General features: G+C 35.9%; 1 protein-coding gene and 1 pseudogene across 1 annotated transcript in view; both read left to right on the top strand.

The window, feature by feature from the left end:
* Positions 1-21,511, top strand: part of LOC124977719 (uncharacterized) — a 102,702-nt gene extending 81,191 nt beyond the window's left edge. Inside the window, exon 9 of the transcript XR_007107246.1 lies at positions 21,382-21,511. The gene's annotated coding sequence lies outside the window, so the exon portion shown is untranslated. The remainder of the gene's footprint in view (positions 1-21,381) is intronic.
* LOC124977722 (high mobility group protein B1-like) lies at positions 21,310-22,270 on the top strand (annotated as a pseudogene).
* Positions 22,271-25,369: the final 3,099 nt, after the last annotated feature.

The raw sequence follows: 25,369 nt of genomic DNA, 5'->3' as shown, positions 1-25,369 counted from the left end.
ATATATATACATATATAAATGTATATATATATATATATATATAAAATGTTATTGGTGAAAATTTTTGTGACATTTTTATCTCAAGTAATAATTGTATCATCAGATTTAATATTTAACTAATAAGAATTATTTCTGAGTAGTGATTTATATTTTTATGATTCTGCTTATTAGCTCCCAGTTTTGAATCTTTGTTACATTAGTATTTATATAGTAAGTCTTGGTAGAATGTTAATAGACTAGAATTGACTAGAATCAATAAACAATATGCCCAAATATTTAATGGGCATATAGTTTATTTAACATATACTATAATTCAGGCTCTGTTCTAGGAACTGAGGATGTAACAGTGAGAAAAATAGTTTCTGCCCTCATGGACTATGCAATCTAGTAGGAGGTGCAGGGTAATTAAGTAATACACAAATGAATGTAAAACTGTATGTGTGATTAAGTGCTATGAAAGAGATACGTATGGTATTATGAGAGAATACAACACATAAGAATTTAGCTTAAACCAGGCATGGTGGCCCATGCCTGTAATCCCAGCAGCTCGGGAGTCAGATACAGGAAGATCATTAATTCAAAGCCAGCCTCAGCAAAAGTGAGGTGCTAAACAACTCAGTGAGACCCTGTCTCTAAATAAAATATGAAATAGGGCTGGAGATGTGGCTCAGTGGTTGAGTGCCCCTGAGTTCAATCCCTAGTACAAAAAAAGAAAATTAATTATGTAAATCAGTCTAGGCTTCCATGAGAAACAGATGACAAGTATCTGGAGGACAAGCATGAGTTGCCAAAGACAGTGGGTAAGAACATGCCTTGCTGAGATAGTGGCACCAGTGAAAATCATAGATGCCATGCAGTATTGAAATAAAGTGAGTATGGCTAGAGAAGAAAGTCAGGAGAGTGTATGGATAACATGAGCTAAAGTAGATGAGGGAGTTAGGGGGTGTAGCTCAGTGATAGAATGCTTGCATAACTTGCACAAGGCCTTGGGTTAAATCTCCAATATACCACACCACACACACACACATTTAGCAAAGTAGATGAGGACCAGAATCACTAAGATTTTGAAGGTGTGAAGAGTTGAGCTTTAAGAATAATGAGAACCTGGGGCAGAGTGGTGCACACTATGATATCAGCGAATCCAGAGGCTAAGGCAAGAGGATTTCAAGTTCAAGGTGAGGCTTGGCTACTCAGAGAGACACTGTTTCAAAATATAATTTTAAAAGAAGCTAGGGATGAGGCTGAGGTTGTAGCTCAGTGGTAGAATGCTTGTCTAGCATGTGTGATGCACTGGGTTCGATTCTCAGCACCACATATAAATAAGTAAAATAAAGGTCCATGGACAACTTTAAGGTAGTTCCTCCATTTGCTGACTACATTGTTGTTTTTCATTTCCTCCTCCTGGAATATTTTGTTGAGAATATTCTGTAGTGCAAGCTTTCTATTTGTAAATTCTTTTAACTTTTGTTTATCATGGAAAGATTTTATTTCATCTTCAAATCTGAAGGTTAGTTTTGCTGGGTATAGGATTCTTGGTTGGCAACCATGTTCTTTCAGAGCTTGAAATATGTTGTTCCAGGCCCTTCTAGCTTTTACAGTTTGGGCTGAGAAATCTGCTGATATCCATATTGGTTTTCCCCTATATGTAATCTGATGCTTTTTCTCTTGCAGCCTTCAAAATCCTATCTTTATTTTGTATGTTAGGCATTTTCATTATAATGTGCTTTGGTGTGGATCTGTTGTGATTTTGTGCATCTGGTGTTCTGTAAGCCTCTTGTATTTGAGTTTCCATTTCATTCTTCAGGCTTGGGAAATTTTTTGGTATTATTTCATTGAATAGGTTGTTCATTCCTTTGGTTTGTATCTCTGTGCCTTCCTCAATCTGGATAATTCTTAAATTTGGTCTTTTTGTGATGTCCCATAGTTCTTGGAGATTCTGTTCATGATTTCTTACCATCTTCTCTGTTTGGGCAACTTTATTTTCAAGATTAAATATTTTGTCTTCATTGTCTGAGGTTCTGTCTTCCAAGTGGTCTAGTCTTTTGGTGATGCTTTCCATTGAGTTTTTCATTTGGTTTATTGTTTCCTTCGTTTCAAGGATTTCCATTTATTTATTTATTTATTTATTTTTTGAGAACTTCTATCTCTTCATTGAAGTGATCTTTTGCTTCCTGCACTTGCTCTTTCAGTTGCTTATTGGTATTATCATTCATTGCCTGCATTTGCTCTCTTTTCTCATCCTTTGCTTCATGAATCATCTTAATCATTTACTTAATCTGAAGTCCTTTTCTGACATTACTTCTATCATACTGTCACTGGATTCTGTTAATATAGAATTAGATTTGTTTGGATCACTTTTTTCCCTTATTTTTTCATGTTGTTCATGTATCTTCCCCTCTAGCAGTGTAGATCTATGGTATTGCAGTTTCCCCCTTATCGGCTTATAGTGACCCTATAGGTTTCCAAAACCTTTTCTTTAAGGGGGAGATCAATATTAGCAATGCCCAGTTCAGACAGTATGCAATCCTAGACAAAATAGCCCCTATGAGGACATTAACAATATTGTCATAATAGACAGAATGAATTCAATTATTGTCTTCGGTATAACAAAAAGATTTGTAATAAGGTCTGCAGTTTCTAATGGAGGACAAAGAGGATGCAGAGGGGTGTAGAATGTAGCTGTTAATGAGATAAGAAAAGAATATATAGAAGTTCTTGATAATAGAAAGAGTGAGAGTGTAATCAAAAGAAGTTGGTTGTTAGCATGTGAAAAGTGAGAAAGAGACTCTGAGGGAACAGGTAAACAAAAGGAAAAGAGAGCAAGAAAAGTAAGAAATAAAAACTTAAAATTTTTCAATAAGGTGAAAAAAGAAAATCTACACTATAACAGTCATATAATATTCAAACCTCCCAGTCTTCAGTAGCCTGATGCAGGAGAGGTACCTGACAATGAGCTTCAAGTCTCCAGCAGGAGTCTCAGGATGGGATTTGCCCCACCTAAAGATCAGAGCTACAGCTTCCAGGATAATCCAAGATGGCCACTCTGGCTTTGAAATGTGTTGGCAAATGGGGAGCTGCAGCTCGGGGGGTGTGGGCGTGGTCGACTGGAGGTCCTGGAGGTGGGGTGTGGTTGGTCAGGCAGGCATCCTGGAGGTGGGGTGTGGTCGGTCTGGTTGTGGGTCCTGGATGTGGGTGCAATCAGTCAATCTGGGGGTCCTGGTGGTGGGGAGCAGTCAGTCTATGTGAGGGCCCCGGAAGCAGGGAGTGATGGGTTGGGTCTAGGGATCCTGGAGATGGGGCTCAGTCAGTCCGACCAGGGGTCCTATGGGGTCTGGCTGTTGTCTCAAAATGGCAACAGCCACATGCAATCAAACCTGCAGGTACTGTGACAGTGAACTTCCAGGCAACAGCAGGCAGCTGGCGCTCCACTGGCAGTCTGTGGTCAGTTCGTTGACTGCTGTCGGATGATCAGGAGGTGAACCTCAGGCAGTGGGTGATGGATAGGTGAAAGGCAGGCGATGGACAGGCAAGAGGTAGGCAAATGGCAGATGATAGGGGCCTGAGAGTGAGCAATCTGTGCTCAAAAAGGTGTCGATATGCTGGCTGACTGCAGGTGATCACAGTAGACAAATGGAGTAAACAGCAGGGGATCGATAAGCAACAAAAACTGCCTCACCAATAAACAGATTTCCTCTGCTTGAAAATCAAGTTACAGAGTGACAAGGAACCCAGCCTCCCTCTAGTCTGCCATCTTGTATCTCCCCATGGACAACTTAAAAAAAAAAAAAATTAAAAAAAAAAAAAAAGGAGCTGAGGATGTAGCTTGGTGCTAGAGTGCCCCTGGGTTCAATGCCTAGTACTAGAAACAAACAAAAAAAGAATGATGAGAATACATTGAGGACTTAAATTCAATGTGACATGGGGCTGGAGATACAGCTCCATGATAAAACACTTGCCTAGCATGTGCAATACCCTGGGTTTGATCCTGAGCAGCAAAAACATGCAAACACACAAAACCTCCTAAAATGTGATTAAAGATTATTCTATTAACAAAGATGATATATTTTAACTAGAGATAATTACATATCAAAAGATTAATAAAAATCTAGCTGGGTGATGTGGTGTACATCTGTATTCCCAGCAACTTGGGAGGTTAAGGTAGGAAAATTTCAAGACAAGGCTAGCCTGTGTATCTTAGCAATACTCTGTCTCAAAAGTAAATAGGACTGGAGGTGTAACTCAGTGATAGAGCACCTCTGGGTTCAATCCCTAATGTCCCCCTCCCAACAAAACAAAATGAAACCTCTAATTTTTTTCTAATTTTATTGTTAGTTATTACATGTCTTCTCACAAAATTAAAAATGGCATTTTAGATGTATTTTTAAATTTGTGCGTGCAGATTATGGCTGCAGAGTTGATTATGACTCATTACTTTTAAATGTCTTCATCCCAGTATGGTAAGAGCCTTACAGGTATTAAAGTTCACAGCACCTCTGACAAACAATTTATAGATAATTAAATTCTGTGATCTACCCACTTGACATATGAATCAGTACCCTGTTAATATACTCTCACATATTAAAATGAAATAAGAAAATTTAAATAAGAATAATGGTATAAGTTACAGAGAAATACAAAAGAGTTTAAAATAACTTTGAAAACTCCTGACTTTAAAAATAGGTATCCTTAGAAATATGTAAAATTTTACACATAAGTTAAGGTGGACCTAAAATATAAAAATTCATTCTTTAAAAAATATTTTAAAGGGCTCACTGTGCATCAGAAACTGTAATAGATAGAGGTGGCTATACAATGATACATAAGAACTGACAGTACCAACTGGGCACAATGGCACACATCTGTAATCCCAGTACCTAGGGAGGCTGAGGCAGGAGGATTGCAAATTCAAGGCCAGCCTCAGTAATTTAATTTGACTCTCTTTAAGATAAAAATAAAAAGAACTGGAAATGTAACTCAGTCGTAGAGTACTGCTATTGCAGGGGGGAAAAATACCCAGTTTCAGATCTCTAATTTTTACAATGGAAATGCAAAAAATACAATCTAGCTGCTTCAAATCATTTGTCCTTTTAGGATATATTAAATAAGAAACTACAGTGTTTTAGGTGTTATTTCAGAGAAGGAAGACCTTGTCCCTGCCCAACTCCACCTTAAAGTTATTGACATACAAACAAATTGGTACAATGTGATGTAGGAGTTATGTAGGGGAATAAAGGCAATGAGAAAGAAGTGTTCGTTGTTATGGATGTCTTGGGGACTCAGGATACAAGAAGTGTTTCCTAGAGAAGATGATAAGTGCTTTGTCTAGTATATATTCTTCATCTGTACTTGCAAACAGTGGTTTGATCCATATTATTATATCTGATTTGTATAAAATATAGTTTGGGGCAATAGTAGTTTTATTATGGGCGAAGTTATACAAGAACTTTTGGACTGCTTAAATTTCTCCTGGATCCTATTTATATTGGAAATGTTAACCCTACTTATTGCAATTTATGTTTTCTCTGAGTGCTGAGACACACTAATGAGCTTTTGTTCTGCACAGACTGGTTGCAACAGCTTTGGAATGTGTTTGTAAAATTAAAAGACAAAAACACAAAAGGCTATAGTTCAAAATTAGCTTTTTATTAAATTTGCTACTTTGCTTCAAACTTTAAACTGTACAAAGATAATCTAAGAAAAAGCTATGCATACAGCAGAGAACCTTCCATATTGATTCAGACTGGGGAGTTTTAACATTTGAATATTTCTTAGGGTTCAAGCATGGAATGGAGGTAGACTCCAGAAGATAGAGGGTCCTATGTATCTGTAGCTATTATTATGAAGAACATAATTACAGTAAAATTAAATTTTAGGCTATCCTTGAGGAAGGGCATAGAAAGTTATGGGCCACCTAATAGACAATTTGTGAGCCTGAAGTCATTCAAAGTCAGAGAAGCAAATTTCGGGTTAAAAAAAAAAAAAAAGCCCACTTGCTACTTTGTTAGAATAGAGAGAATACACTTTTGTTGGGTAGCTAAATCCTAGGAGACAGAGAATAAATACTTCATAGATAGCAATCCCAGAGAATCTTAGCTGCCCCACCCATACCTCTTTGGTGGTAGTGCTAAGGATCAAACCCAGAGCCTTGCATATGAGAATCTTATTTTTGAAGTGAGTAGGAACAAACCCCACATGATCCAAGACTTCCCTAGGAAAAAGTGAAGAGAAACCTTAATCGTTGCGGTTGCTGTGGCATACAAGCAAGAGTGGGTGTTTTTAGTGAGTTAGATCAAGGCTGGGTGGCCTATGTGAGCTCTGGGAAAGTACTGAACACTAAAGAAATAGAGTTGAATGTGTGGGTGGAGCTGTAACTTTGAGGGCCCAAGCCAACTACAAATTGACAGAAGTAGGCCTAGATTTGTTACACTAACCACAAAACTTAAAAAAAAAAATTTTTTTTACACCTTATTTACTTATTTTTATGTGGTGCTGAGGATTAAACCTAGTGTCTCACACATGCTAGGCAAGTACACTTCCACTGAGCTATAACCCCAACCCTAAAAACACTTTTTAAAAAGGCCAGGTCAAGTTAAAATGAACATTGGAGTCTTAAAGCATAAAAGCAGTCTTTCAGGTGTGGAGGTAAGACATGATCAGTCCCACCCTTGGGGAAGAGTGAATTAAAACATTGACCAAGTGGGGCATGGTGGCGCAGGCCTGTAATCCCAGCGAGTTGGGAAACTGAGGCAGGAGGATAGGAAGTTCAAAAGCCAGTCTAAGCAATTTAGCAAAAACCCTAAGCAACTTAGTGAAACTCTGTCTCAAAAATAAAAAAAAGGGTTTTGGAGGGGTTAGTGTTAGGGGTTAGAGTTAGGGTTAGGGAGGGGGCAAGAATGGAGGAAGGAAGGACTATATAGAGGGAAAAGAAGGGTGGGAGGGGTGGGGGGGAAGGGAAAAAAAAAACAGAATGAATCAAACAACATTACCCTATGTAAATTTATGATTACACAAATGGTATGTTTACACCATGTACAAACAGAGAAACAACATGTATCCCATTTGTTTACAATAAATAATAAATAAAAAGGGAAAGGGTTGGGGATGTGGCTCAGTGGTTGTGCACCCCTGGTTCAATCCCCAGTTAAGAAAAAAATTAAAACTGTCTATCTGTCTACCTTGATTCCACTGCTCTGGTTTTTTTTTTTTTTTTTTTTCCCCTTTGGTACTAGGGATTGAACCCAGGGGCGCTTAACAACTGAGACATATACCCAACCCTTTTGTATATTTATTTAGAGACAGAGTCGCGCTAAATTGCTTAGAGTCTCACTAGATTACCGAGGCTGGCTTGAACTCATGATTCTCCTGCCTAAGCCTCCTCAGTCATTGGGACTATAGGTATGCGCCACTGTGCCCAGTTAACTTTATATTCTTTAAGTTAAAATTAATGTTTAAAAATTTAAATTATCTTCACTCTTAATAAATTTGGAAGGTTGTATTTGGGGGGAAATTTTCCTTTAATTAGGTCCCCCCTTTTTAATTGAAAGGTTATATAGTAATATTAAATTTTAATTCTAAATCTTCATTAGTTGGTTTTTGTTTTTGACTGTTCTAGGGATTGTACTCAGTGCCTCATGCATACTACTAGGCAAGTGCTCTACTACTGTTCCCCATCCTAATAATTTCAAGATTTTTTTTTTTTTTTGAGTGGGGGGCACTTGAGGATTGTATCCCGGGTGCTCTACCACTGAACCACATCTCCAGCCCTTTTCATTTTTATTTTGAGACAGGCTTAGGGCCGAACTAAGTTGCTGAGGCGGCTTTGAACTCATGATCCTCTTGCCTCAGCCTCCCAATCTCAGGATTACAGGTGTGCACCACTCACCTGGGCTAGAATGACTTCTTAAGAGTCTTTTTAACATGAATATTTCAGAAGAGGAAGAGATCTAACACTGTTCTTCCTACTTTCTCTGAAAGGGAACACTGAACTTCTCATTAAAATAATTAGAGGACTGAGAAGTTTATTTTAATGCTTAGGGTCATTTGATCTTTAGATTTAATGATCAAGTTAATTTACTAGAGCAATAATTTTTCAAAGTCATATTCTTGTATTTTTGTATGAAACTGCTGATATCATAATAGATTGGTAGAGGAAAAAGGAATGTTCAGTTGTGTTTGTATTAACTAAAGGAGTAGTGTGGAAACAGGTGGCATGCCAAACTTTAGGACTGGGATGGTGCTGGTTGGGGCATCCATACTCTGAGTTTATATTTTTCATATGAAATTAAATGACCAAAGACAAGCTATTCCTTTTTTTTTTTTTTTTTTTTTGGTACTGGAGATTGTACTCAGAGAGACTTATTACCAAGTCACATCCCCATCCCTTATTTTATTTTATTTTTTTTAATTTTTAAAAAGGTATTGATAGACTTTTTTTTATTATTATTCTTTTTTTATTTACATGTGTGCTGAGAACTGAACCCAGTGCCTCACACATGCTAGGCAAGCACTCTCCCACTGAGCCACAACCCCAGGCCCGTAGCCCTTATTTTATATTTTGAGACGTGGTCTCTCAGTAAGTGCTTTGGGTCTTGCTGAGGCTGGCCTCTAATTTGTAATTTCCTGCCTCAACCTCTTAAGTCACTGGGATTACAGCCTGCAACATCACCACTGGGCTCATCATATATTATAAACATTTTTCCAGATCTACAATTTTCCATAATGAATTATCTTCCAGTTGTACTAAAAGACACCAAGTTGAACGTTAAAGACAAACACAATTCAAGAAACCTTATTTCTATTCTTATTGCAAAACCATATATGCCCATTACAGGAAAATTCAGAACAAAAAATCTAAATAAACATATCAATTCAGAATAACTACTGCCAGGGCTACATTTTTGATATATCATATGTATATATCTACCCTTTTATTTATTATCTATGTGGTGCTGAGAATTGAACCCAGTGGCTCACATATGCTAGGCTGCGCTCTAATACTGAGTTACAACTACAGCCCCTTGATATATCTTTGATATTTGTATTATGTATATTGTTCTGCAAACTTTTTTCACTTGAACCATATATTAAAAATATCAGGGGGCTGGGGAGATAGCTCAGTCGGTAGAGTGCTTGCCTTGTAAGCACAAGGCCCTGGGTCGATCCCCAGCACCAAAAAAAAAATAAATAAAAATAATAAATAAATAAATATATATCAGTTTAGCGAGGCCCCTAAGCAACTTAGTGAGACCCTGTCTCTAAATAAAATATAAAAAGGGCTGGGATGTGACTTGGTTACATCAGTGGTTAAGTGCCCTTGGATCATCCCCAATACCAAAAAAAAAAAAACAACAAAACATTGTTCCATGGGAATAAAATATATTTCTATAATATCATTGTTAATGACAATGACTGCATTGGCTATATCATAATTTATTTAATATATTTTTGCTAAACATTTGAATTGTTTTTCCTATTTCTTTCTTACTAATACAAATAGAACTTTGATGACATCCTTACATTTAAATTTTTTGCCCACATTAACTATATTTCTGGGGAATATAATCCTGGTAAAAATCTAGGCAATTTTAATCCTTAAAGTTTGACAAATGAAATTGGTTATATCTAAACTTCTAATGAGACAACATTCTTCTCCACATGTTTGGTCATTTAATTTTTTTCTTTCATAATGGGCTTCATGTCTTTTCTCTATTTTCTATTGAGTTCTTTCTTTTGTTTGTAAGAGCTCATTCTATGTTAAAGATAGTAACTTTTACCTGTCATCATCATTACAAGTATTTTTGCAAGTTTTTAATTTACTTTTTAATTTTAAGATTTAAAGTTTTAAGTTTTATATAGTTAAATCTCTCAATCTACTCCACTTTATTTTCACCAATTATATCATGCTTACACATACATTTTCTCCTAATGGTAAACTTTTAAGTCAGAATAATAAAACTTATAGAGATTGTTTTCTTTTTCATGTAATATTTATTCCAAATGAAACTTATTTTGAAATAAGACATAGGGCAGGGATATAACTGATACTTTCCTCCAAATAGTTTTTTTCTGGGTGGGATTCTGGGGATTAAATCTAGGACCTTGCTCATGCTAGGTAAGCAATCTACCACTGAGCAACACTTCCATCCCCCCAATAGTTTGCCTGTTGATTTAATTACCATTTTGAGTGATTCATTTTCTTCCTACTGCTTCAAAATGCTACATTTTTGGATCTAAATTCTTACCTCTTCTTAGACTATTTCTGTACATTTTTTTCTTCGTTGAGTGTCTGTGTATTTCCCCTCCTTTTTTGTTTTTGTTTATTCTGAGACAGGGTCTCCCCATGTTGCCCAGGTTGAGTTTAAACTGGAGGACCTCTCCATCTCAGTCTCCGAAGTAGTAGTTGGGACTGCAGATGTGAGCCACCATGACTGTCCCCTCCTTCTTTTTTTAAGAGCAACTGGGTTTATTTAGTTGCCAGGCAAGAACACAAACCAATCCCCCAAATCAGTTCACTGATCTCCTAAAGGGGAAAATGATGGAGGTAAGCTATCTCTGCCAGAAAGGTAAGGCATTCAGGATGATTATGCTAATTTAGAATTGAAATTCTTCATCCTGAATAAGACAGTGAATCAAAACAAACAAACAAAACAAAACACTGTTTTTCATTGTAAAGAACATCCTAGATAGGTCCAGTAAAGGTCTGGCATATCAGAGGACCCTAAAGTAACAAATTTTTAGCTTCTACTAGTGGGCTATACAATATATATTTTAACTTTTTATTTGGAATAATTGCAATTGTACAGTGAGGGCCCATGGACCCTTCACCAGTTTTCCTACTAATAGCACCTTGCATAACTACAATGTGATATAATACCCAGGAAATTGACATTAATGCAGTCCTTAGAATTTGTTCAGATTTTAACAGTTTTGTATGCACTTGTGTGTATATGTGTGTAAAATTCTATGCAATTTTAGCACATACATACATTCATAATCACAATCAAAATACAAAACTATCCCATCACCATGAGACTCACATTTAACCCTCTGACTTCCAAAGCTAATTTATGGAATCACTAAAGTGTTTCCAACACTTTAATTTTGTCATTGTGATTACTATATAAATGGGATCATACAGTATATAGCCTTTTGAGGGCTTCGGTTTTTTCCTACTCAGCATAATTCCCTTGAGATCCATCCAAGTAGTTGTATCAATTACCTGTTCCTTTTTATTACTGAGTAGTATTTCTGGTATAGTTGTACCAGAATTTAACTATTTTTGAAGAACATACGAGGTTTTTCCACTTTGAGCTATTGGGGATTGAACTCAGGGGCACTTTAGCACCAAGCTATATCCCCAGTACTTTTTTTTTTTTTTAACTACATGTTCTTGTTAAGTTGCTAAAGCTAGCCTCATACCTGCTAACCTTCTGCCTTAGTTTCCCAAATCGCTCAGATTACAGATGTGCAACTGTAATCTGTAATCTGTGCCTGGCTGAACATTGTATATAAGATTTTATGTGGAATTAAATCTTCATCTCTCTGGGGTGAATGTCAAGGAATGAAATTGCTGGAGTGAGTTTAATAAGAAAATCCCAAATTTTTTTCCAGAATGACTACTATTAATATTCTCATCAGAAGTATGAGTTTATAATATTTGGCCTCCTAGACTGTATTTGGTGTTTTCATTATTATTTTAGCTATTCTGATAGATTTTGCCATGTGTTTTAATTTGCATTCTCCTGGAGGCTAATGAGATTGAACACCTTTTCATGTACTGTATCATCTGTATACCCTCTTGTATGAAATGCCTGTTCATGTCTTTTAGTTATTTTCTAATTAGATTTTTTAACTGTCCAATTTTGAGCATTCTTGATACATTATAGATATGAGCCCTTTGGTGGATATTTGGCTTGCAAACATTTTCTCCCAGGCCATAGCTTGTTTTTTCATCTAATAGGTTGTTATCAGAACAAAAGTTTTAAATTTTGATGCAGTGCAGTTTATCTATTTCTCCTTTTATGAATCTTGATAGGTGTCAAAACTGAGAATTCTGCCTAGCCCTAGATCCTGAATATTTTGTTCTAAGAGTTTTATAGCATTGTGTGTTACATATACGTCTCTGATCCATTTTGACATAAATTTTTGTATAAGGTATGAGTTATAGGTTGAGATTTATTAATTTTAACTATGATTGTCTTACTCTAACACCAGTTATTGAAAGGGCTATATAATTCCCCCATTGTATTGTTGGTGCCCTTCTGTAAAAAGGGGTTATTGTGGTTTTATTTTATTGATTTATTTATCTATCTCTTTGTTCCTTTTTAACTTTTATAGATTTATAATATGCTTTTATTTCTGGTGAAATAAGGAAGGTCTTCTTCATTACTCTTCCTTTTCAAAAATTTCCTTCTCTAGCGAGTCCATATAACCTAGTGGTAAAAGAGGGTGGACTCCAAAAACTTAATAGTGGTGAACTTGGGAAAGCATATTAAAATCACCAAATTTCTATCCTCTCATCTAAAATAGAGTTGTGAAACTAAATTACTTAATATTTGTAAAGTATCATACTATTTGAAAACCCTAAAATTTATTACCTGAAAGAAATAAGCTTGCTTCCTGCTCATGCAGCAGATCAATGTGGTGTTCCTGGTTTGGCAGCTCCCCTGAACAATTCTTTTCTAAGCTGTGACTCAGAGACCTAGGTTCCTTCAATTTTACTTTGATCTTGAGTTCCTTCATCCTCCAGATCTTTGAAGTCCTTTCATTTTGTGGATGGGAAGAGAGGAGAGCAGAGGCTTGCTTGAGAGTTCTCTCCTTCTCTAAAAGTGGCACTTTCTCCCATACTACATTGACCAGAATTCAGTCACACAGACTCAACTGCCTACAAAAGGGAGGCTAGGAAATGTGATCTGTATACCCAAAAGGAAAAGTAAACATGCAAATATGCATTGAGGCAGTCTGTGCCACGGGAAATACTTTACAGTACTCACAGTCATATTGGGGTTAGAAGAGGTAGGAGTCTTTCTACAGAACAGGAAATTGAGATGAGAAATAAATGATGAAAATGTGGCAAGCACATGAGATTTTGGGGAAGTGTTTCAAGCAGAAGAAAGAGCAAGGGTAAAGGCCTCAGTCTGGGTTCTTTTTGAGTGAGATCTTTCTTCCCTTAACATTTTTCCAAATGGTTACTACTATTGTACAGGAAAGTTATCCTGTGATGAAACATCTTTTTGAAACTCTTTTACTAGTAGTAATGGTTTTCTTAGTTGATATGGATTTCAGCAAATTCAATAACTACACAAAATGATAAATTTCTTCTATTATTTTAATATCTATACTTTTCTTATTCATCTTTCTTGACTTGTTAGCTAGCTTCCTAAACAGATATGAATACTAGCAATGAGAGTGGAGGTTTTTGATTGTTGCCAGTTGTGATAGCTAAAGTTTTTAAAATGTTAAGTTTTAAATGCTTTATATTGTCCTACTTACAATGATATGTTTATGCTTTATCATGTCTTCACTGACACTTTAGTTTTTTTTACAACTAAGGAACAAACATTGAATTTCATCAAGTGCTCTTTTATTTCTTTTCTTCTCCAAGTGTTCGTGGATTTTTTACTCTTTCAATTCATTAATGTGATGAAATCTATTTACTGATTTCCTAATATTGTACCATCTGTACATTCCTAAAATAAACCTTTTTCTGTTAGGGTGTGTTACTCTGTTAATAAACTACTGGGTTTGATTGCTAAGATTTTACATGGGTTTTTTGCATCTGTTTTATTAAAAGATATTATACCATGATTTTCTTTTTTGTGTACTATGTATTTCAGGTTTAGTTCTCAGTGGTATGTGAACTCTGTAAGATAAATAATGAAGCTTTCCCTAACACTCTGATTTTTAGAGTAGATATTATTGCTGGGCATGGTAATGCATGCTTGTAATCCCAGAGACTCTGGAGGCTGAGGCAGGAGGATTGTGAGTTTTCAGCCAATCTCAGTAACTTAGGAAGACCCTGTCTTAAAAAAAAAAAAAAAAAAAAAAAAAAAAAAAAAAAAAAGGTTTGGGGATGTAGCACAGTGGTAGAGTGCCCCTGAGTTCAATCTACGGTACTACAAATAGATATTATTGATAATGTATGTATATCATAAAGTGTGTTTTTTGTTTTTGTTTTTGTTTTTTTTATAGTGCTGGGGATTGAACCCAGGGCCTTGTGCACTGAGCTATATCCCCAGCCCTATCATAAAGTTTTTAATACTTAATGTATAAACTTTTATGAATCTATCTGGAATCACTCCATTCTTCAGAGGTGAAATTTAGTTTTCCAAGGTTTTATGTGCCAAATGGAAATTTAAACTCCAATCTTACAATTCAAGACTGCTTTCTGCAATACCTATTGTTCTCTAGCTTAATTAATCATTCTTAAATATTGTAGGGACATCTGGCAAGAAAGGAATTCTTTTTCTTTTTTTTTTTTATTTGTTCTAATTAGTTATACATGACAGAATGCATTTTGACACTTCATAATAAATGGAGTGTGAATTCTTATTCATCTGTTGTACATAATGTAGAGTTATACAGGTCCAGTAATTATATATGCACTTAGGGTAGTTACGTCTGATTCATTCTATTATTGTTACCCTCATGCCCCCTCTCTTCCCTTCACTCCTCTCTTGTCCAAAATACCTCTATTCTGCCCCCACTTATTGTGAATTAGCATCTGCATATCAGAGAAAACATTCAAACTTTGGTTCTTTGGGATTGACTTATTTAACTTAGCATAATATTCTCCAGTTCCATCCATTTACCAGCAAATGTCATGATTTCATTCTTCTTTAAGGCTGAGCAATATTCCATTGTGAATATATACCACAGTTTCTTTATCCATTCATCTGCTTAAAGGCACCTAGGTTGGTTCCATAGCTTAGCTATTGTGAATTGAGCTTCTATAAACCTTGATGTGTCTGTGTCACTGTAGTTATGCTGATTTTAAGTCCTTTGGGTATAAACCTAGGAGTGGGATGACTGGGTCAAATGGTGGTTCCATTCCTAGTTTTCTGAGGAATTTCCATGTTTTTCATAGTGGTTGCACCAATTTTCATTCCCACCAGCAATATATGAGTGAACCTTTTTCCCCACATCCTCACCAACATTTATTGTTGCTTGTATTCTTTTTTTCCCATCTTTTTACTTATTTTTTTTATTTATTGTTTTATTTTTACAGACTGCAATTTGATTCATTTGATTCATTGTACACAATTGGAGTACAACTTTTTTAAAATTCATTTTTATTGTAAACAAATGGGATACATCTTGTTTCTCTGTACATGAAGTAGAGGCATACCATTTGTGTGTTGCTTGTATTCTTGATGATCGCCATTCTGACTGGAGTGAGATGGAATCTCAGTGTAGTCTTTTTTTTTTTTTTTGTATGTCTCTCATTTGTCTAATAGAATTTATCCAAAATTTCAAAAACCTGGTATGGAGGGGAAATGAAACTCTTCTATAATTATGAATTTCCCAAATATGCTCACCCAATGGTTAAGAGCCCCTCCCCTTGTGACCCCCACTGCAGTCTATTTATTTACTTATTTATTATGATGGTGCTGGGGCCTCATGCATGGTAAGAAAACATTCTATCACCAAGTTACAGCCCCAGCCCCGCAGCCTTCACTTCAGCCTATGGGGGAGAATCAGTCAGCCTTCTGGGACTCTCTATTGCTACCAAAGCCACTAGAAGCTAGCTTAAGTCCATTCTTCAAGATATTACAACCTTTTTCCAGAAGCCTAGGAAGGAATGATACACAGCAAGGTTCTTCTGACTGTAGCTTCCCTGTGAAAATAAGCTCTCAGTGAAGGGATCATTTTCTACTTCTTCCCTGCTAATAACCCAAGACCCTAGAATGGTGTCTGGCATGTAGAAAGCACTCAGAAATAGTTGTTAAATGAACAGACTGACATATAATCAGTCTGACTTCAAATCCCAATCTTACATGCTGTGGAACCTTGGATAGTTTCTTTACTTTGCACCTTATTATCTATAAAATGAGGATAATATTATAGAATGCATAGAATGTCTGGATACCTTTCATCTGTATGAAATTTTTCCCCCCTGTAGTAAGGATTGAACTAAGGACCTCATGCCTGCTAGGCAGGCACTCTAACACTGAGTTACTTTCACAGCTCTTTTTTATTTTATTTTGAGACAGTTTTGCTATTATTGCCCAAGTTGGCCTCAAACTTGCCACTTTTCTGCCTCAGTCTCCTGAGTAGCTGGGATTACAGATGTGTGTCACCATACCCAGCCATTATGATTTTTTTAATTCTTAAACTCAGTGCTTGGCAAAGCATTTTACAAATAATAGTTGCTAAGTAATTTTTTAATATAATTTTAATACTTAAAGAACTGTAAGGAATAAATTTGTTTTATGTAAATAGCAATATCTTTATATATGTTTTATGTAATAGCAATATCTTTATATATTTTTCAGAAGTTTTCTTTGTGAGGCATTTATTTTGCTGTGATAACAGGATACATATTTTGTGTTTGTAAAATTATAAAAATAACTTTTTCTAAAAATTGGCTATAAAAATTAATTTGTTTTAAATATTTCTTCTTTTTTTTTGGGGTGTTGGGGATCGAACCCAGAGCCTTGTGCTTACAAGGCAAGCACTCTACCGACTGAGCCATCTCCCCAGCCCCTTAAATATTTCATTCTTTAGCTTTTAGATCCAAATACTTAGTATCACATTCTGGTATATGGCAACTATAGAGGAATGGAGTTGAAAGGTAACTTTTTAGAATATAAATATAAATATATATATATATATATATATATATATATATGGAGTACAGAGCAGAAGGCATTGCCAACTTTTCTGCTAGAAATTTCTAAAATATAAGACTATATATTTTATGAACTGGGATTGATTACATTTAAATTAATAATGAAAAAAGTAGTGTTTTCATGACATCTTTTATGTTTCAAACTTGACAGTCCCCATATGTTAACATCTGTTTGTTACTGTAAGGATTGCCCAAGACTCTTGGTTACCGCCTTAAATGAGTATAATTCCTATTGTTACAGACATCAGAAAAATTCTGACTTATGACTAAGAGATAACCATCACATGACTACTCTAAGTGCATTTACAACTTTAACTCCTCAGAAACAGATAATGACAAAGTAATATTATTTCTTGTTTCTCAGAAATCAACATCCCAAACGTACAACTATTTCTTGGTTAGTCATAGTTGAAAATGTTTTATGATTAATTTATCAAATGATTTCTGGCTTGTAGAAACTCACATTTTGGAGACTGAATAAAACTATTAGGACATACTAACACAAATCAAACTTAGCAAGAATTAAAACCACTACCAAGATTACACATAGTTGTGAAGTTTATAGTTCTTAATAACAAAAAAAGGGGGGAATAATAAGATGTAATCTCCAAAGGAATCAAAGTGAAGGAAAATATTTATTTAAGGATAAAAGAGGTTCAGGTATGTTAGTAGGCCAAAAGGGAGAGATGTTAGAAGGAAGTCAAAGAATAAGATCCTAGAGATGGAAAAAATATGTCAAAGACACAGATAAAGCCTTAGAAAGGAGAAAACAATAGGGAGGGAGAAATGAGTGATGAATATATAAGAAAATTTGGGTTGAAACAGAAGTCATACCGAATGTCCCAGATTTTGTAAAGGAAACCAGGTGATTGCTGAAAACGAAGATTAAAGATTAAAAAGAGATCAGATAGGAAGTTTGAGGCAGAAAAAAGTCTTCTTTAGAAAACCTGTTCTAGGGTCTTCAATGGTATGTTAGCATTAGATGCCTTCAAAGCAGTTTATGGTGTCAGCAAAAGCCCCTTGAATTACAGATCACTTTTTAAAATTTTTTTGGCACTAGGGGTGCTCTGGTGCTCTGGGAATGAGCTACATTCCCAGTTCTTTTTTTTTTTTTTGCGGTACTGGGGATCGAACTCAGGACCTTGTGCTTGCGAGGCAAGCACTCTACCAGCTGAGCTATCTCCCCAGCCCCCCAGTTCTTTTTTATTTTTTTATTTTGATACAAAGTCTCAATAAGTTACTTAGCCTCCTTAAGGTGTTAAGGCTGTCCTACAGAATCACTGGGATACAGGGATGCACCACTGTGCCTGGTCTTAAAGAACACCTTTTTGGTAATGTTTAGCAATGATCAGGAAGTAGGCACAAGGAAAGCTAAAGCTGGGTTATTCACAAGGAACCGGGAGGCATCCTGGAATGCTGGCAAGTATCATGGTACTTGGGTTAGGTATTTGACTAGAGGGTAGATATTATAGTTTGGAATTATAATGTTCCCCTAAAGACTTATGTGCTTTAGGACTTTGGAGAAATCATTGGATCATGAAGGCTCTGACCTTGTCAGTGAATTAATCTATTGATGAATGAATGAACTACAGGAAAGTGGGAATTTCCAGTGACCTATTTGGAAGAAAGGTCACTGAGAGTGTGCCCTGGAAAGGTTTATCTTTTCTCTAGTCCTTCTTTCCCTTTGGCTCCCAGCTGTCATGAGCTGAGAAGCTTTCCTTTGCCATGCCCTCAGTCATGATGTTCTGCCTCATCTTGGACCCAAAGAAATGTAACTGGTTGGCTATGACCTCAAACTCCCAAAACCATAAGCCAAAATAAATCTTTCCTCCTCTAAGTTGTTCTTGTCAGGTATTTTGGTCAAAGGGACAAAAAGTTGACTAACAGGATAGTATAAAGAGATGTATTTATTTGGCAAATATTAATTACCTACTGCATATTTATCATTGTTAGTACATTTTATTATTACATTTCTGGAAACAATTCCCTAAACAATCATCTCAATCCAGATTTCTCTTTCAATTTCAGAGTCCAGTCTTCCAACTTCCTGTTGGGCATCTCTACTTTGATGCTACATATCTAAAATGGAGTGCTTCGTTTCCCTTCCAAATCTATTTCTGTATCTGATTACCCCATTTCTGTTAATGATGTTATTACTTTTCTAGACTCCCAGGCCTGAAGCCTTTGAGTCATCTCTGACTTTTCATCTTTCTTCCCTAGTGTGTCATCAGATTCTGTCACTAAATACTTCCCCTGAAATATTTCTCCTGACTTTTCTTCTTTTCCATTGCCAAAGCAATAATTCAGGCTGTTATGGTCCCTACTTATCCATGGAATAATTCCAAGACCCCCAATATATATCTGAGGCCACAGATAGTGCCAAACCCTATGTATACTATGTTTTTTCCTATACATACATACTGATAATAAATTTTAATTTATAAATCAGGTACAGTAAAAGATAATAACAATAACTAATAAAATGAATAATTATAATATGCTATCATAAAAGTTATATAAATACAGTGTTTCTCTCTAGAAAAGGACAAATCTTAATATATCCAGGCAACAGTTGATAGCAGATAACTGGAACCTCAGAGGGTGAAACCCAGATAAAGGGAAACTACTGTTCTGTCATTTTGTGATTAAACTTCTTTCCTTTCTCAACTGGTTTCCATACTTCTGAACTGTGTTCAATCCAGTCAATCCCACATACCACTCCCAGATTTATCTTTATAAAATGTCAATTTGATGAGTCACTCATCTCACAAGTCTTCAAGGAGCAGTGGTAGATAGAGTCCCCAAGGAAAGAAACAAGAAGACCCTGGAAGAGCTCATATTCCAGGGAGAATGGGGGCAGTAAACACAGAGAGGGGGATATAATTTGGAGAAGGCAGTGACAAGAGAAGAGAAGGGATGTAAGGGAACTGGGAAATTCAGGTTTTAGGGACAGTTGAGGGGAAAAGGGGATGCCAAGGAGACTCAGGACCATTCAGAAGGTAGAAAGAGAACCAGGGAGGAGGGTATCACAGAGATCAAGGTAGAGAAGATGCCACAGAGCAGTATGAATAAGGATAGAGTTCATTGGATTTATCAGTAAGGTCAGAATCAAAGGCAGTTTTAGGGGAGTATAGGGAGTAGAGAGGATACAAAGGGTTAGGAATAAAGAGAAAGAAGTAGAAACAAGGAACATACATTTCCCTTTTAAATGTTAGTTGAGAATGAAATAGAAATAGTGCTAAGGATAAAGTGCAATGTACTTAATCACCTCCTGCCCCCAGACAATGAAATAGACCTGTACTAGTTTATATACCAGGGCAGCAAGTGTTGAAGGAGAGGTTGCTATTAGAGGAAAGATGATTGATGGATAAGATCCTTAAGGAGGTCTAAGGAGATAGAATCCTATCAGGAAAATTCTTTGTTTATAATCATCTTCTTATTCTATACATGCTAATGCTGCATGTATGTTATGTTCACATAGGTTGAGCATCCCTAACTTGAAAAATTCCAAAATTTGAAACTTTTTTGAGTGCCAACATGACTTCACAAGTGAAAAATTTCATATCTAACCTAGTGTGATATGTTATAATCAAAATAAAGATACCCTAGCCAGTCATGTGCATGCCTTTAATCCCAGCTACTAGGGAGACTGAGGCAGGAGAACAGAAAGTTTGGGTCCAGTTTGGGCAACTTAAACCAGAACCTGCCTAAAAACAAACAAAAAAAAAAGAAGTCATACTAAAAATACTGAATAAAATTAACTTCGGGCTTTGTCTATAAAGTATATACAGTATATATGAAACATACATGAGTTTTGTATTTAGACATCCTCTCTACCTTGACATCCCCAAGATATCTCATTATATGTATGTAGATATTCCAAATCTGAAACACTTCTGGTCCCAAACACTTCAGGTAAAGGATACTCAGCCTGTATGTGGTTAAGGTAATGGTATGTTATGAAATGACTGGATACATTCTTGCAACTTGAAGGAAAAACATCTGGATGAATCATTTCAGAAAACTCTGGAAATTTCCTGTAATCTTAGATTAAGAGAACTAACTCATTAAGGTTTGAGGATATTATTCACCATTGTGATGAAAATTAGCTGAGGTTTAAGAATATTTTCACACTTGAAACTGGTTTATTAGTTTTCTATTGCCATGGTAACAAATTACCACAAACTTTGTAGTAGATCAGAAGTTCAACACAGCCTTTGTAGTAGGCTAAAATAAGCTGTCGCAGGGTCATGTTTATTTTGGAGCCCTTGAGAAGGGAAACTGTTCCTTCAGCTTCTAGAGACTACTATATTCCTTGGCTTGTGGCGCCATTTCTTCATTCAAAACTAGCAATGTCAATAGCCATTGTAGTACATTGAGCGCCATAGGGAAGGCACTGGGGCAAGTGAGAACCAGACAGGCACTGGGTGATCCTGAGCCTTGAGGAAAGACAACTAAACATGGGCAGAGGAACTCCTAAGAAGTCAACAGGCAAAATGTCATCATATGCATTCTTTGTACAATCTTTCCAGGAGGAGCCCAAGAAGAAGCACCCAGATGCTGCAGTGAACTTCTCAGAGTTTTCTAAGAAGTGTTCAGAGAGGTGGAAGACTATGTCTGCTAAGGAGAAAGGAAAATTTGAAGACATGGAAAAGGTGGATAAGGCCCATTATGAAAGAGAAATAAAGACCTATATCTCTCCTAAAGAGGAAACAAAAAAGAAGTACAAGGATCCCAATGCACCCAAGAGGCCTTGTCAGCCTTTTTCTTGTTCTGAGCGTTGCCCTCAAATCAAGGAAGAGCATCCCTTCTGGCCTACCCATTGTTGATGTATGTTGCAAAGAATCTGGGAGAGATATGGAATAACACTGCTGCAGATGACAAACAGCCTTATAAAAAGAAAGCTGATAAGCTGAAGAAAACATACAAAAAGTGTAATGCTGCCTATAAGCTAAAGGAAAATCTAATGCAGAAAAAAAAAAAAAAAACAAGAAAAAGAAGAGGAGAAAGACAAGGAAGATGAAGATGAGGAGGAGGAAGATGAAGCATAAGTTGGTTCTAGAGCAGTGTTTTTTCTTGTATATGAAGCATTCAATTCCCCTGTACACAATCCACTTATTTATTTATTATTTATTCATACTAGGGTTGCTTAACCACCAGCCACCTCAGCCCTTTTTACTTTTTATTTTGATTCAGGTTCTCACTAAGTTGCTGAGGGCCTGGCTAAGTTGCTGAGGCTAGCTTTGAATTGTGATCCTCCTGCCTCAGCCTCTGGAGCAGCAGGGTTTACAGGACAGTGCCACTATGTCCTGCTCACTCCTTTTAAAGAAAAAAATTGATGTAAAAACAAATAAACAAAACCCAACAACATCACTTCTCTGCCTTTTGTTCTTTAATTACCCTCTCCTCTTTCTAACCATTGCTGGGAAATGTTCTCCAGATAATTAGGTTGGACCCACCTGGGAAATACAGAAGGATCTCCCATCTCAAGGTCCGTGACCTTAATCATATCTGCAAGTTTCTGTTGCCATATCTCCAGTGGGATTTGTAGCTCACTATAACTGAGTGTGAGGCCTTTATTTTATTGTTATTTCTAAACATTTTTTAGATGTTAATGGATGTTTATTTTATTCATTTATTTATATGCAGTGCTAAAAATCAAACCCAGTGCCTAACACATGCTAGGCAAGTGCTCCACCACTGAGCCACAACCCCAGCCCTGAGGCCTTTATTTCAAAAGAAAAGTTTGAGATGGGCAAAAAAGAAAGGTTTTATATGATGGAATTTGGTGTTAGTACTTGAATCAGGGAAGATGCTTGATCTGGTTGGTAAACCAGGTCCTAGAGACCACGCATGTGGTGTGTAGTTGATAAGAAAATATTGAGAAACAGTTTACTGATAGCCTGAGGTAGAAATGATCTTTTTCAGTCTGAAAAGAGAAATTTAGCTGAAAAAGAAATTTCAGTTCTGCTAAGGAAATGAGATGGGTACTTTGACCCAAACATTTGAACTAGAGAAAATATAGTAGTAGCATGACTTCTCCATTCTAGGTGTAATGATGGTAACAGAAATGAAAGGGAGGAATTCCTAAATGTTTTTATTTCATAGGAGGCTGCAGTATTAGCATATGTTTTACCAGAAACTCTTAAGCTAGAACTTAGCAAAACCTCAGTCAGCACTGGTTTCTGAATTTTAACTGTCTTGTATCTATCTTTCCTTCTTTAAATGGCCTGTAGTCTAAGGTTGTAAGCATTGCAAATATGAAGATCCTTTATAAAACACAGTGGTGAGTTATTGGTGTCAAAAGTGTATTTATTAATTACATTATTCTTCAATCCCATGAGTTCACTGGTAAAAAGAAATACGGTCCTAATTATACATACTACAAGAAAATGAGAGAACATAGTACCCTTCTATAATAGGTTTTGAGTGCATAGTATGTTACAGACATTATGGTAAGAATTTAAAAAAATATTTTCTAATTGTATAGTAACATTTTTAATGATACCTGAGAGTGGACTGTGGCCTGAATACTAAAGAGAAAGTAAACAAAGAACAATATATATTCTAGTATTTTCTATTCCAGTAATAAGAAAAGAGTCAGTAAATGAGATATCAAATGTTAGTGCACTTGTATCATAACTATTTTGCTACAGATAAAAACTTAAAATGTTGGTTTGCAGTTAACAAAATAGAAAAAAAGAACCTCGTAATACACATTTTAAAACCATCTTCTTGATTTTTACATATTATTTTTAAAACCACAATAAATCTATTGGTTGAACATAGTAATAATTTGTTCTGTAAATTGGTATGTAACTATCAGCATATGTAATCTGAATAGTTTTTAGAAATATATGATCTAAATTCTATTTCCAGGCTAAGACGAAAGCACCTAGCCTTTTTTTTTTTTTTTTTTTTGAGTAGAGTTCAAGGGCACTCGACCACTGAGCCATATCCCCAGTCCTTTTCTGAATTTTTATTTAGAGACAGGGTCTCACTGAGTTGCTTAGTGCCTCGATAAGTTGCTGAGGCTGGCTTTGAACTCGCAGTTCTCCTGCATCAGCTTTCCAAGCAGCTAGCCATCTGACTCTACTTGTCTTACTAAAAACTAAATTTGTATTTTATATATCCATCTAACAAATATATATTGAATTCCTGTAATGGGAAAGGCACTATACTAGGCTCTGTAAAAATTTTAACACTATCATTTTTACCTTCGCAGTTCTAAATTTTAACTTAGTTTGCATTTATTTTATCTCCAGTTGTGAAGTGAAAGACTGTTATACCAGTTGTCTATCCTCATCAGCCTCTTTTACCTTCTAATTTCTACATCTTCAAATTGGTATTCATCTTTCTACAGTGAAAAGTCTTCTTTTCAGCCTTGTCCCCTAGCTACTTTTTCCTCCTAGAGAAAACCAGCATACTCTTTTCTTGTATATACTACCTTGGTTTTTGGTTGTTGTTTGCTTTTTATGTCTTCATTTTTTTCCCTCCATTACTGGGTATTAAACCCAGTAGAACTCTACTACAGAGCTACACCTGCGGTCCTTTTTTAATTTTTAATTTTGACACAGGGTTTTGCTAAGTTGCTGAGGCAGACCTCAAACTTGTGGTCCTCCTGCCTCACCCTCCTGAGTTGCTGGTATTATAGGCATGTGCCACTGTGACTAACACTTCCTCATATATTCCACTGTGTGGCTATAGGATGATTTATGCAATTATGAAAATCTCATTTGATTTTTTAAATTTATTATAATTAGTTATACATGACAGTAGAATGCCTTTTGACACATTATACATAAATGGACTGTACCTTCTCATTCTTCTGGTTGTACATGATGTAGAATCACACTGGTTGTGTATCACATATGCACATAGGGTAATAATGTCCAATTCATTCTACTGTCATTCCTACCTTCATATCCCTTCTCCTCCCTTCACTCCCTTCTGACTAGTCCAGAGTACCTCTATTCTTCCCTAGTCACTCCCCGTTAATGTGAATTAGCATTCTCATATCAGAGAAACATTCGGCTTTTGGTTCTTTGGTCAATTGATTTTAATATTATGCTATTCTTAATAAAACCAAAATAAAGACTCGTGTTGAAATATATATGAGGGATATCTCCCAACACTTAGGACTTCTAGTGCATTTGTACTTTGGGGTAGATATTTTTAATTTGTCCTCTGCAGAAGTTGTACCTGTTTCTACACAGACTTACCAACATATATGATGGTGGTCTTTGCTAATCTGAATAGTGAAAAATGTCATCTTGGTGTAGTTTTAATCTGCATTTATCTTATTATGAGTGAGGTTAAGAATCTTTTTATGTTTTAAAATCCAATTGTATTTCCTTTTCTGTTTCTCCTGGGTTATTTTGATTATAAGAATTCTTTATGTATTAGGATAACTATCCCTTTGTGAGTTGTAAATATTTTTTTCCCAATTTGATATTTGTCTTTCAACTTTGTAGTAGTGTTTATTTTTATATATTTTTACAGTAATAGGGATGGAACCCA

This window comes from Sciurus carolinensis, chromosome 2 (genome assembly GCF_902686445.1).
Source record: "Sciurus carolinensis chromosome 2, mSciCar1.2, whole genome shotgun sequence".
Lineage (NCBI taxonomy): Eukaryota > Metazoa > Chordata > Mammalia > Rodentia > Sciuridae > Sciurus > Sciurus carolinensis.
The sequence above is the reverse complement of the archived record's forward strand: the minus strand, read 5'-3'. Positions and strand labels throughout refer to the sequence as shown.